General features: G+C 37.8%; 3 non-coding genes across 3 annotated transcripts; 2 read left to right on the top strand and 1 right to left on the bottom strand.

Annotated features, from left to right (window-relative positions):
- The first annotated feature begins 4607 nt into the window (after window positions 1–4607).
- trnaa-agc (transfer RNA alanine (anticodon AGC)) lies at window positions 4608–4680 on the top strand. Its single transcript has one exon. It is a non-coding gene; the product is annotated as a tRNA-Ala (tRNA).
- Window positions 4681–11158: 6478 nt separating this feature from the next.
- On the bottom strand, window positions 11159–11231 carry trnak-uuu (transfer RNA lysine (anticodon UUU)). The gene has a single exon. It is a non-coding gene; the product is annotated as a tRNA-Lys (tRNA).
- A 202-nt stretch (window positions 11232–11433) lies between these two features.
- trnal-aag (transfer RNA leucine (anticodon AAG)) lies at window positions 11434–11515 on the top strand. Its single transcript has one exon. It is a non-coding gene; the product is annotated as a tRNA-Leu (tRNA).
- The last annotated feature ends 2237 nt before the right edge of the window (window positions 11516–13752 follow it).

The following is a 13752-nucleotide window of genomic DNA, read 5'->3' as shown; positions in this document are numbered from 1 at the left end:
TAATGACAGTCTGTCAGTAATCAGTAATGTCATTAATGCCCTATTTACTCTTAAACAGTTTTATTTACATACCTTTTTTGTTTTGTTTTGACAGAAACACATGAACTTATAATGCTACAGTATTAAAATGCATCAGAGTTTTATTTCTTAGTTTGATCACTGCTATTGATATAACTGAAATGATATTATTGTTATCTTTTTTATTTACTTTTTGAAGTTTTTTTGAAAAAAAAAAAAAGACTCACAGTGATCATTACCAGGATAAAACAGGCAGTGAATGAATGAATGTATTCCATAATAAGAAACAATAAGAACATCCATCATACCACCAGGTGGTGGAAGTGTGATTGTGTGGGGATGCTTTGATATTTGGGTGACTTCATGGGAGTCTTAATCGATTGAACCAGGAATAATGAACCACTGCATTGATTCTCAGTGCTGAGAATCATCCACTATCTAAATAATACCTGCTCTGTGGTGGTCCTGTGGGGGTCCTGACCATTGAAGAACAGAGTGAGCAGTCTAGAGTCAGTAATTGTAGAACTACAAAGTGCTTCTATATGGTAAGTGGAGCTGATAAAATGGACAGTGAGTGTAGAAACAAGGAGGTGGTTTTAATGTTATGGCTGATTAGTGTAAACTCACACACTGCTGTATGTGCTTGCATGACTGTAGGACGCGTTTTCAGTGCATTACCGTAATATCCATAAAATGTGTCCTTGAGATTTCAGTGCAGAAAAGTTTGTGTAGAGACTGCAGCAGCGGATACTGTGTTTGTTTAGAAATTGTGGTCATACTATTTTCACCAAGGTAAGTTTATTAAAATAAACGTTTTTTGTGTATTAGCTTCTGGATATTTTCGGATGCTACGGACAAAACTGTGTTGTACTGCTATGATGATACGACTATGTTCCAAACCCTTTTAGACTCTTCCACCACCGTTAGCGCTTCTCTCAGTTAGTTCAGCTCATTAAATATATTATCCACAGTATCGCTTACTTTTACAAACCCAATTTCAAGGTTTAGACAGAAGGGAAAATGTCAATGTAAATAGACAGCAGTTTGTAAAATATGTTATTTATATTCTAGCATACAAACATACATCGCTCCAAAATATTAATGAACGCTTCAGCCAAGATTGCCAGAAACCGCCCAAACATACTCACGAAAAATCCCGATAATCAGCGCTTAAACAATATTAAACCAGTTAAACATGATCTACTACTGCTGATATCTCACAAATCAGTGAATATAAATTATGAATGGCATTTGAAATAATAAAAAACTAAGACTAAGAAGTCTTAATTTGATTTTTATGGATTATTTTATTTTGTCCCGTACAACATGCTCTATTTAGAAAGTTGAAGAATTTGTACTTTGTGAGATATTTCTAAGTGAAATAGCATGTACTTCATCAGCTTGAAATAATAGCACACTGTATGTGTAACATGTTCTCCACACCGACTATTTGTACGCCCAGCCGTTTCAAACAGACTGTAGTAATTGCACTGCACTAAACAGTTGATATATCCTGCACTATTTTGGCCCTTACATAATGCAGCATCAACACTCTGTTAGTACATTACAATTTACAAAGTGTAAAGGAGGAAAGAGCTAAGGGGAGTTACAGTAGTTCAAAAGGTAGAGTGCTCGCTTAGCATGTGAGAGGTAGTGAGATCGATGCCCGCATTCTCCAGGTTTTAAAATTATGTAGAGAAACAGATGGACTACAGTCAGTAATTGTAGAACTACAAAGTGCTTCAATATGGTAAGCGGAGCTGATAAAATGGACAGTGTGTATATAGAGCAGGGGTGCCCAAATAATTCCTTATAAGGGGCCAAAATTTAATCTCAGTGAGGGGCCACGGGCCAAAACTAAAAGTTATTTTAACTAGGGCTGGGCGATATTGCAAAAAAAAAAAAAGATTCTGATTGTGTTTTTTTGTTGTTGTTGTTGTTGTTTTTGTATAATGCAATTGAAAAAAAAAAAACATTTTTTGCATTTTAATTTAAAAGACTGCAGAAGTGTAAAAAAAGTAACAGCACCACCTATAATTATCTTTTCAAGGGACTCAAACTTTATAACAATAACAATATAACAATTAACAATAAACAGAAATCTTAATTAGCTATATGCTTTTTAGGAACAGCTCACAAACAACTCACTTTAAGTAATTTGCAGCAGAACCTCCTTACATTAAGAAAAGTGCAAAGCTACAAAAAGTTCTTTACAGATTTCTTAAAAGAAACACAAGCCCGTTTACTGTTTTCACCAATGAAGTTAGTGTATCAGTATCTACACTGGGGGACCACAAGTAATCACTCAGCTTTCATTTTGTCCCCTTGTGATTGGGGGGTGGATGGAGCGGCACATTCCGCTTCTAACAATATTGACTACAACTCCCATGCTCCCACAGACTGTCACGTGACTACCACAAGTCCCCGGTCAGTCAATTCTGATCGGTCCTCCCACTCCGGAGTTTTGATTCAGTTCAGCTGTGTTCGATTCCATGAATCTTAATTAAACTCTTCTGTTTGTGAGTCTCGTTGTGAAGTTTTGCCGATCGTGTTTGCGCTCCTTATTTCTGAATCTAACTATTACCGTGTATGACCCTTGTTGTCTTCCGTTTACTGTTTTTACTCTTTTGATATTAAACTGACATGTTGGTATTTTAATTAAAATATAAAGTATGTAAACAATCGCGATTGTCACATTTCTAACATCGTGTGAAAAAACGTTCATTCGAATTAATCGTGAAAGTCGCCCACCCTAATTTTAATATTGCATTAAATTTAAAAATATCACGTTTTTGTTGTTAAATAAAACACTACTGTTTATTCTAATTAACAGTGCTTTTATTTATTTCAACGGATGATAGATGTTTCTTTTTAGGAGCAAAAATATTTGAACAAATGTAAATTTGTAAAGAAAAACATGCAAAGCAAAATATATACTGTATATATACGTATATATAATCAATATTCAAATATTCAATATATTCACCTTTCCTCGCCACTGTACTTTGAGAACAGGTGTGCATGTTTTGTTTCGTAATGCTGACGGATGTTGTACTCCTTTAGTGCAGCCACTCTCTATCCGCAGATGAGGCAAACTGCGGTTTAATCTATTTCGGTGAAAAAATATTCAAACTGTTTTTAAATGTTTTAAACGTTTATCCAATGCCACTGCCTCATACGCTCCATGATTAACAGCCTCACTCGTGTCATCATGTCTGCTGACAGGAGCTCCACAGCGCCCCCCTCTCCTATCCACTGTCTCATGTAACATTGTGGTCAGCCAATGAATTGCAGCTAGCGTTATATGCAGTTCAACACTGTTAAAAGAAATTCCCAGCTACTGACAAAAGTAAGCGCTACTTTGATATAGTGAGGCGGGCCAGAAAAAAGAGACGGCGGGCCAAGTTTGGCCCGCGGGCCCCAAATTGGGCAGCCCTGATCTAGTGGACAATTGAATAGCCTACAACCAGCACAAACAGGGTTTGAGTTCTTAATGAATAATTATTACTCTTAATAAATAATCCAGTCAGTTAAAAACCCAACAAGAAGGCTGTACCTAATACACTCAGACTAGAGAAAACACCCTAACATGCTAGTGCTGTTACAGTGCTAAGAATGGTCCACCCAAAAATCATTATTTGGTCAGTTGGAGATCTCATATGGGGCTCCCTTTCTATTGATTTTTGGTTTACAGCCTAGTGACAAAGTGTACAGTGCAGCAGATGGGTTACAGTCAGTACATTTACAATACATAATAATGTGAAAAGGTTAAGCAGTTTATGGGTTCGAATCCCACTTCTGACAGCTCATGATTTAAACAAATCTACTTCTTTAGAGGACACAGTCATCAGGGAATACAGTTTTCATCAAAGGATGCACATGGTCTGCAACAATGCTGAGGTAGGTGGTACGTGTCAAAGTAACATCCACATGGATGCCAGGACCCAGGCTTTTGATCTCTGAGAAACTGAATCATGTATTCTTCCTGATCTTGTTCTGTTTATTGTTGCAGCTCTGCTGGAGGGTTATTTTTTTGGTGTTTGTGGTGGTGGGGTCTTTGTTCCCATTTTGGTTTATTTAGTATATGATGTACTTTACATCCATTTAAATATGTACTTAAATACTTAAATATCCATTTAAGTATGTTTATTCAGCGTCCATTTACATTGTTACAGCAGTATTTTACGACAAAAATGGAAATGTTCACATTATTTAAATGGATGTAAAGTACATCATATACTAAATAAACCAAAATGGGAACAAAGACCCCACCACCACCAACACCACCACCACCACCACAAACACCAAGAAAATAACCCTCCAGCAGAGCTGCAACAAGAACAGGACAATCTCCTACAGGTCCAACAAAATCAAAGAAAAAATGCACTTCATAAAAGACCTCACATTGTTCGTCCTAAAGGCTAAGATCAAGGTTTTAAATAAACTGAGTCTGTGATGGTTTAAAAACAACGCATAATATAGAAAAGAGTACGTGAGCTTAAACACGTTGCACCCTCACTTTATAATGCAGCATCAACGCTCTGTTAGTACATTACAATTTACAAATCCTAAAAGAAGATTTTGTGTAAGGGGAATTAGCTCAAATGGTAGAGCGCTCGCTTAGCATGCGAGAGGTAGTGGGATCGATGCCCACATTCTCCAATGCCGAAACATGATCATTTAAAGGCAACACATAATATGAAAGTCGTTGCTCACTGAAACGCTGCATCAAACATTAGGTCAGTCTGTAAGTTCTACAGTGACAGTTATGCTCTATTTTTACTCAAATCGTTTGGTTTAAAGACCTTTTTTGACTTGTTTAAATTGACAAATATAGCGCCCCCTAGCACCCCTGGCTGTATTTGGAAAGCGCTCCCTGACTTCTTTTATTTGTTTAAGAAATCTCTTTCTTTGTGGTAATGTAAGGATTTAAAAGGGCCATTACTTATCAGTACTTACGATTATTTTATATTTAAGCTCTACTCTTATTTAAACTGAAAAAACTACTTCAATTACCCTATATATATGTGGTACTAACCTTGCACAAAAAAAACACCATTTACTAACACCATTTACAGTAGCTGTATTAACATTATCCCTGACTCACATACCAAACTTGTATACGTTAATAATACTTAAACAAATTAACTATTTACTCATTTACACAATCATTAATATGCATTTCAAACCCCAATATATTTTACAAAAATGTTATAATACAGATTCACTCAAATTACCATCAGTAATATTCAAAACATTATCAATCTCTCCTAAGTTAGGTAAATAACTAACTAAAAAAAGTGTACCCAAAATTACCGTTGCAGGCCTGATCCAACCTAATAGTCCCAATCAGCACAGATCATGAAGTATATTTGGTCGGTTGTGGTGGAGCTGTCCACGTTCTTTGTTTACATGGATGAAACAGAAAAAATCCACCAGTCTTTTTCCTTTTGATCTTGGATGAAACAATCAGAGTTTATCCGATGCTTTTAATCCACTGTAATCGTCACAGTTGCTGAGGAAGCGTACTGCCTTCAATGTCCATGCGCGTAAACTCAAGAGACGAAGTTCACGGCTGATACAGCATAAACAATGTCACTAATCGACTGCAAGATGTTAATATAAGACTCACTGTCCGTTTGTCTTAATGCATCAAGAGAGATAAATCCTAAACAGGTGTTTTACTCGCTTAGGCCTACATGACACTTTTTTCTTCTTTTCCACCCACTTTCTCTCGCTCTTTTCCCGACCTGTGACAGTTCATGCTGATTGGCTTAAAAATAAATCAAGGGAGGGCTATACATACACTTTACTTTAAACAGCATAAAACAACCAGAACACTGGTTATAAATTAACATAAACAAAATATTAGTTATGCCCAAATTTTAATTGGGCTACACAAACACACAATAACTTATAATTCTCCAATTTTGAAATGTCTCGGAGTTTTATCTGAAACGACTTTTTGTTAAAGTAGAGGTACGTGACTTTTTAATGGTTTTTCTTCTGGTGAAACTGCTTCATAGAAGATGAACAGCTGAAACTCACGACATTCCCTTTAAAATGCAGCATCAACCCTTAAGTCAGTCTATCAGTGGTACAAAGACAGTTTTGATTGGGTTTAGATCGTCCTAAAGGCTGCGATAAATAGAGTCTGTGATGGTTTAAAAGCAAGGTATAATACAGAAAAGAGTATGTGAGCTTAAACACGTTGCACTCTCACTTTATAATGCAGCATCAACGCTCTGATAGTACATTACAATTTACAAAAGGCTAAAGGGGTTTTTAAAGGTGCTTTAAAGGTGAAGGCTGTTGCTGTTTACACACAAAGAAAAACATCTCTGGAGGAGAATTTTGCACGATTGTTTTCCAGTCATTAAAATGTAATGTGCATTTATATGTGGCAAGAGAAAAAAAAATCCATAAAAATCAAATTGAGTTAGCAAAGAACCTTGAATTCTACTAAAGGGTTCTTCAAGTAGAAACAGTTTTACCAAGAACACAAAAAAACCCTTAAGAAACACTTCTTAGTGCTACATACATCAGTTGTATTCTAGAGGTCAGCATGCGATGAAACTGTGATAGAAACAGACATCGTTTTACTTTATACCACAGTTAGTTCCGACCTTACAATCTGATTGGTTGAGAAGCGTTCTAACCGTGCTGATATTCGTGATAACAGCACAGCCTTTTCACACCACAACTGTATTACTCCGCTGACGCGTTGCCAGTAACGACAAGCTTCATGCACACAAACGCGCACGCAGGCGACACAGACCTTTTTCCCGATCGTAGTGTTAAACTTTATATTCGTTGTGGAACTACTTTTTGGCGGAAGGTATTGTCAATATTAAAGCATATTTATTATGAAATTCAGGGCTTCTTTGATTTATTTTCTTTCTTTGTTTTGTAAAAACTGTTGTATAAAAGCAATAGAACACTTGAGGTCATGTGTTATCGCGAATAACATCACGGCTGCGACCGAATCACAGCCGTGATGTTATTCGCGATAACACACTCCCTCTCGTGTTCTATTGCTTGATTCTAACGCAATATTAACTGTATTCATATTATTCCATCTAATGGACGATTGAATAGCCTACAACAAGCACAAACAGGGTTTGAGTTCTTAATAAATAATCCAGTCAGTTAAAAACCCAACAAGAAGGCTGTACCTAATACACTCATACCAGAGAAAACACACCCTAACATGCTAGTGCCGTTACAGTGCTAACAATGGTCCACCCAAAAACATTATTTGGTCAGTTGGAGTGCTCATATGGGGCTCCCTTTCTATTGATATATGGTTTACAGCCTAGTGACAAAGTGTACAGTGCAGCAAATGGGTTACAGTCAGTAAATTTACCATACATAATGATGTGAAAAGATTAAGCAGTTCGTACAAATGGTGGTGTCGATGGTACCCAAGCTAGTCAGGATGAGGTCTAAAACACTAAGTTCAGGTCACAGTGTCCCATGAGGCGTGGGTTTGAATCCCACTTCTGACTGCTAGTGCTTCATACAAATTTATGTCTTTAACCCTCTAACATACATAACAATGTGAAAAGATTCAGCACTTTGTACAAATCTTTGGCCATGTGGGGGTGTTGTTGGTAATTGGCATTAGGACCTCGTAAGCATGTTAGGATGGCCGAGCGGTCTAAGGCGCTGCGTTCAGGTCGCAGTCTCCCCTGGAGGTGTGAGTTCGTATCCCACTTCTGACATCTCAAGCTTTATACAAAGTTACTTCTTCAGAGTCAACAGCCATCAGAGAATACAGTTTGCATGAAAGGGTGTACATGGTCTGCAACAATGCTGAGGTAGGTGGTATGTGTCAAAGTAACATCCACATGGGTGCCAGGACCTTGGTTTTTGATCTCTAAAAATGTGAGAAATTTAAACATGTATTCATCCTGATCATAAAGTGTTTATTCAGCGTCTATTTACATTGTTACAGCTGTATTTTACAATTGAAATGTTCACATTATTTAAATGTATGTAAAGTACATTGTATACTAGCTGTTTACTTTTTTCCCTAAGTAAAAACTGTTATTACCTCAACATGTCATTACCGACACATAACTTGTTGTGATGGTAAAGACACTTAGTGATGGTAATAACAGGTTTTTAGTTTCACCATCACTATCTTATTAACTCTTTAATAATTAAAGCTAATTAAAGCTAAATAAGCATAATGGTTTTATTATACAAGGAAACATTAATTTTCACTGATTAGTCAATATGGCCCACAAGATATCAGCAGAGATCCAGTAAAATATCAGTAATTACATGAAAAAGAAAAGGTAAGTTTAAAGTAATATCACAACCTTCAAAATGGGAACAAGGGAGCATCGTAAGGGGAATTAGCTCAAATGGTAGAGCGCTCGCTTAGCATGTGAGAGGTAGCGGGATCGATGCCTGCATTCTCCAGTGCAGATACATTATGATTATTTAAGGGTATCATGTAATATGAAACTCGTTGCGGCATCGCTTAATGAAACGCAGCATCAAAAATTATGATCAAGATTTAAGTGAGTCTTTAAGGCAACAAAAAATATGTGGGTATTAATATCTAAAACTCAGTGCATTATTAGGCTACACATAAATATAGATTTAAACTGTCCTCTATTTACTACAGTCTGTTTGAAACAACTAGTTGGTGTGGAGAACATGTTACACACACAGAGTGCTATTATTTCAAGCTTATCAAGTACATGGTATTTCACTTAATAACATCTCACAAAGAACAAATTCTTCAACTTTCTAATTAAACCATGTTGTACGGGACATTTCCGCTTACCTAATGCAGTAATAAACAACTCTCCCAAACAGGGACTTGAACCCTGGACCCTCAGATTAAAAGTCTGATGCTCTACCGACTGAGCTACCCGGGCTCAGCAAGCTGCTTTAACCCTCACAAGGACGTGACTGGAATTACAAACTTTAACATACGTTGTCCTGTAGAACAGTTCCAGCAAGAACACCAAAAAAAACCCTTAAGAAACACTTCTTAGTATTACATACATTAGTTGTATTCCACACAGGTCAGCATGCGACATCGTTTTACTTTCTAACTGTATTCATATTATGCCATCTATATTACGGTGGCCCGCTGAGTTAAAACACAATAACATTTACAAAACAAACAAAAGCTGACAACACAACAACAATAAGGAAAAACGCGAATATATTAAGAGACAACACAAATTCTTTAAGGTGGAACGCAATTACATTAAGGGAGAACACAACGAAATTAAGGAAACACGAATACACACTACACTACATCTAGTGGTCGATTGAATAGCCTACAACCAGCACAAACAGGGTTTGAGTTATTAACAAATAATCCAGTCAGTTAAAAACCCAACAAGAAGGCTGTACACTCATACCAGATAAAACACACCCTAACATGCTAGTGCCGTTACAGTGCTAAGAATGGTCCACCCAAAATCATTATTTGGTCAGTTGGAGTGCTCATATGGGGCTCCCTTTCTATTGATATATGATGTGGTGTCAACGGTACCCAAGCAAGTCAGGATGCGGTCTAAGGTGCTGCGATCTGTAACCCTCTACCATACATAATAATGTGAAAAGATACAACAGTTCATCCAAAGCTTAGTTCACGTGGGGGTGTTGTGGGATTGGTATTAGACCTTTGCAAGCAGGTCAGGATGGTTGAGTGGTCTAAGGTGCTGTGTTTAGTTTGCGGTCTCCCCTGGAGGCGTAGGTTTAAATTCCACTTTTAACATTTTACATTTACATTTTCTGCATTTAGCAGACGCTCTCATCCAGAGCGACTTACAGAAGTGCTTCCATAGTAAACATTTCATTTCTCAAGTTTTAGTAAACAACAGTCAAAGAACACAAATCTGCTGAAACCTGTTAAAAGTGGGTTTTTTTTGTTAGTTTTTTTGGAAATGGAAAAAAAATGTTAGTAAATAAGTACAAGTCAGCTTAAGTGCTTAGTAAAAAGGTGGGTTTTTAATCGTTTTTTAAAGACAGCAAGAGACTCAGATGTTCGGACAGACAGAGGAAGTTCATTCCACCACTTGGGTGCTAGAACAGAGAAGAGCCTTGATGCTTGTCTTCCTTTAGTCCTGGGTGGGGGCTCAAGTCGAGCGAGACTAGTGGCTCGGAGGTTGCGTGGTACAGAGCGGGGTTTGATTAGACCACGATGGTAGCTTGGGGCTGGTCCATTTTTGGCTTTGTAGGCAAGCATCAGTGTTTTAAACTGAATGTGTGCAGCTACAGCTCATGCTTTATACAAATGTACATCTTTAACCCTCTACCATACATAATAATGTGAAAAGATTTGTTTCAAGATTGTTTCAAAGTTATTGCATGTTTGTCAATTTAAAAAAATTAATAAAGGTCTTTAAACTAAACGATGAATGAAAATAGAGCGAAAACTGACCTCATTTTTGACGCAGCGTTTCAGTGAGCAATGACGAAACGAGTCTTACATTACGTGTTGCCTTTAAACGATCATAATGTTTCTGCATTGGAGAATGCGGGCATCGATACCGCTACCTCTCACACGCGAAGCAAGCGCTCTACCAATTGAGCTAATTCCTCGTATAAAGAACTCGCCTTTACCCTTTGTAAATTGTAATGTACTAACAGATCATTGATGCTGCATTATAAAGTGGGGGTTCAACGTGTTTAAGCTCACGTACTCACGTTTATCGCAGCCTTTAGGACGAACTGAACCAAATCGTAACTTTGTACCACTGACAGACTGACTTAAGGGTTGATGCTGCATTATGTAAGAGCCAAAATAGTGCAGGATATACCAACTGTTTAGTGCAGAGCAATAACAAAGCGGCTCTGTGAAGCAAGAACTAAAATTATGATGCATGTCATTCAACATAAAATATGTGGGTATTAATATCTAAAACTCAGTGCATTATTAGGCTGCACATAAATATAGATTTAAACGGTCCTCTATTTACTACAGTCTGTTTAAAACAACTAGTTGGTGTGGAGAACATGTTACACATGCAGTGTGCAATTATTTCAAGCTTATCAAGTACATGCTATTTTACTTAGAAATATCTCACAAAGTACAAATTCTTCATCATTCTAAACAAAGCATGTAGTACGGGACATTACCGCTTACCTAATACAGTAAGAAACAACTCACCCGAACAGGGACTTGAACCCTGGACCCTCAGATTAAAAGTCTGATGCTCTACCGACTGAGCTATCCGGGTTCCTGCCTTCTCTTTGACTTTCATTTAAAAACCAGTCTGAAGAAGAAAGTTCATCACCAACTCATGATGTTTACCAGTTTGGTGTAGCTTGTGCTCCATCACAAGTGTGGCGACTGCACTTGCAACCTCTTTGACTTCTATTGGAAAATGCAGGTAGAAATTGCATACGTAGTTGCTCGTTTCGATCTGCCCCTTAAACAGTGGTAGCGTGGCCGAGCGGTCTAAGGCGCTGGATTAAGGCTCCAGTCTCTTAGGGGGCGTGGGTTCGAATCCCACCGCTGCCAACTCAAGCTTTTCAACGCCGGCTCCATGTTTACCCACCCAATGCAACGTATACTCAATCACAATCCCAAGTGTGGCACATGCCCTTTTTGACCCACAACCTTTCTTAACTTTTTTTTTTATGTAACTGTGCACACAAACCTTAACTTGGTGTACCTTTGTATCGTTGCTGTTATCTCTAGCATCACTCTGACTACATGCAACTATGATATAATAGGAAACATAATAAAAAAAAAAAATTGTACTCACCCAATAACTGTGTTTATATCTAAAATGGAACGCAGACACTGTGAAAACAGCATACGTTCTAAAGCCAATGAGCTTTTAAACAAGCTCAAACACACCGATGCACCACGGAGTCTTAAATTAAGCATACAGCATGATGGTTTAGCAGAAGAAATGTTGTAAGAAAGGAAGCCCTTAAATACTGACCGTCTTGTTGCTCTGCTTGCAAGCTTACTGTAACAAAAGAATGGTCGTGTATCTGATGGGTTAAGATTAGTCGCTACTCCAACAGTTCTTCGCTGTGGCTGGTTAAATGCTGGAAATTACCACTTACCTAATGCAGTAGGAACCAACTCACTCGAACAGGGACTTGAACCCTGGACAGTCAGATTAAAAGACTGAGCTATCCGGGCTCTGCAACCTGTTTTAATCCCCACAAGCATGTGACTTAAATTACAAACTTTAACATATGTTGTCCTGTAGAACTTCAATTAATATAAAATGTTTTTATTTCTGTTTCGGCTCTCTTGAAGGTGATTATATAAAGTTTTAGGTGAAGTATGTTGCTGCTTACACCAGTGGCGGAGCCAGACAATTTTCATAGCGGTGGCCAGACTGAGACCATTGCTCACACAGGGGTGGCACAGAAACTGTCTGAAACCTTTTTTTATGTGGCAAGTTGCTGTGGATCTAGTAGTGTTTTGGTCACTCACTCATTTACCTATACAGGCAGTGAGTGTCATGTAGAATTACATCAAGCCTAGCATAAAAAAAAAAGCCCAATTTAGAGGAAAAACGCCCAATCTGGCAACACTCAGGGCTCTAGACTAACTTTTTGCACTGGTTGCACTGGTGTGCCTAACTTTTTTTCTTAGGTGCACCAGCACAAAAGTTAGGTGCACCCAAATTTTCAACCGCATCGCATTTAACACCTGTTTCACAGGTTCACTTTTTTTAATACTGACTTTGATTGATATTGATTAACTAACAATCTGGTCAACATAAAGTTCTTTATTTGAAGCACAATTCTACACGAAAGGTAACTTACTGAAAAAGTGTTTCTTAAAGTGGTAATTAAAGTGCTTCACTAAGCTGAAATTTAAACTCAAGATAAATTAAATTAAAAGAAAATCTCAATTAAAAGTGCAAGTGTTTTAAGGGCTTCAAACTGAACATCTCATTTAATGATAAGAATATTACATATAATTAATGCAGTAACGAGACGCATATTATTGACATAGGCTACATGACATGACATTATTACATTTTGAGTCAGTTTGTCGCTGATATTTTTAAAGTGCCTTAAAGAAAAGATGAACTGTGTGATGTGACGCGGTAAAAGTAACCCGGACAGAACGAACAACGTTTAACGTGAAATATAAACACCACACGTGAAGTAAATCCAGTTAAACACAGATACATGTGGAGCTGTTAGACTGGGTTTGATGGTTATTTCACACAGATGTTTGTTTGTATCATGGAACTTTAATGATGTTTTATCTCTCGAGTCGAGCGCTGAGCAAATCGGTTATTTAGGTCGAGAGTCGCGGTGAAAGCGAAGCGCAAAACTCTTCTCACGTCAGTGAACTAAAGAAAACAACAACTGAGACAAACACGTCACGTCTTCTTATCACCGATATTTGATTGATGTTTTTACATTAAAACAAACATCTGTAACAGCAGCACAGATGCTCACACATATTCTACACACTCCGTCATGATATTTCGCTGTGTAACGCCCGCCGGTGATGACGCTGGTCCCGCCCTTCACTATGTCTGATTGGTTTAGATTTATAGATATGATTAGATATGGGCCTAATGTGTGTCTGTTGGTGCACCGGAGACTTTCAGAGTCACAGAGACTTTTTTTTCCCCTCGAACGGCTGGTCGCAGATTGACTGTGGATGCTCGTTCACTCACAGCTGTTGAACTCATTTAGCCGCTAATATCCACCGTGTTGTAGGTATTATAGTGTAATCAGAGCGGGAACTGTGGCGCACGTCATCATGCACTT

The sequence above is a fragment of the Trichomycterus rosablanca genome, chromosome 10 (genome assembly GCF_030014385.1).
Source record: "Trichomycterus rosablanca isolate fTriRos1 chromosome 10, fTriRos1.hap1, whole genome shotgun sequence".
Taxonomy (NCBI): Eukaryota; Metazoa; Chordata; class Actinopteri; order Siluriformes; family Trichomycteridae; genus Trichomycterus; species Trichomycterus rosablanca.
This window is presented reverse-complemented; position numbering and strand designations above follow the sequence as displayed.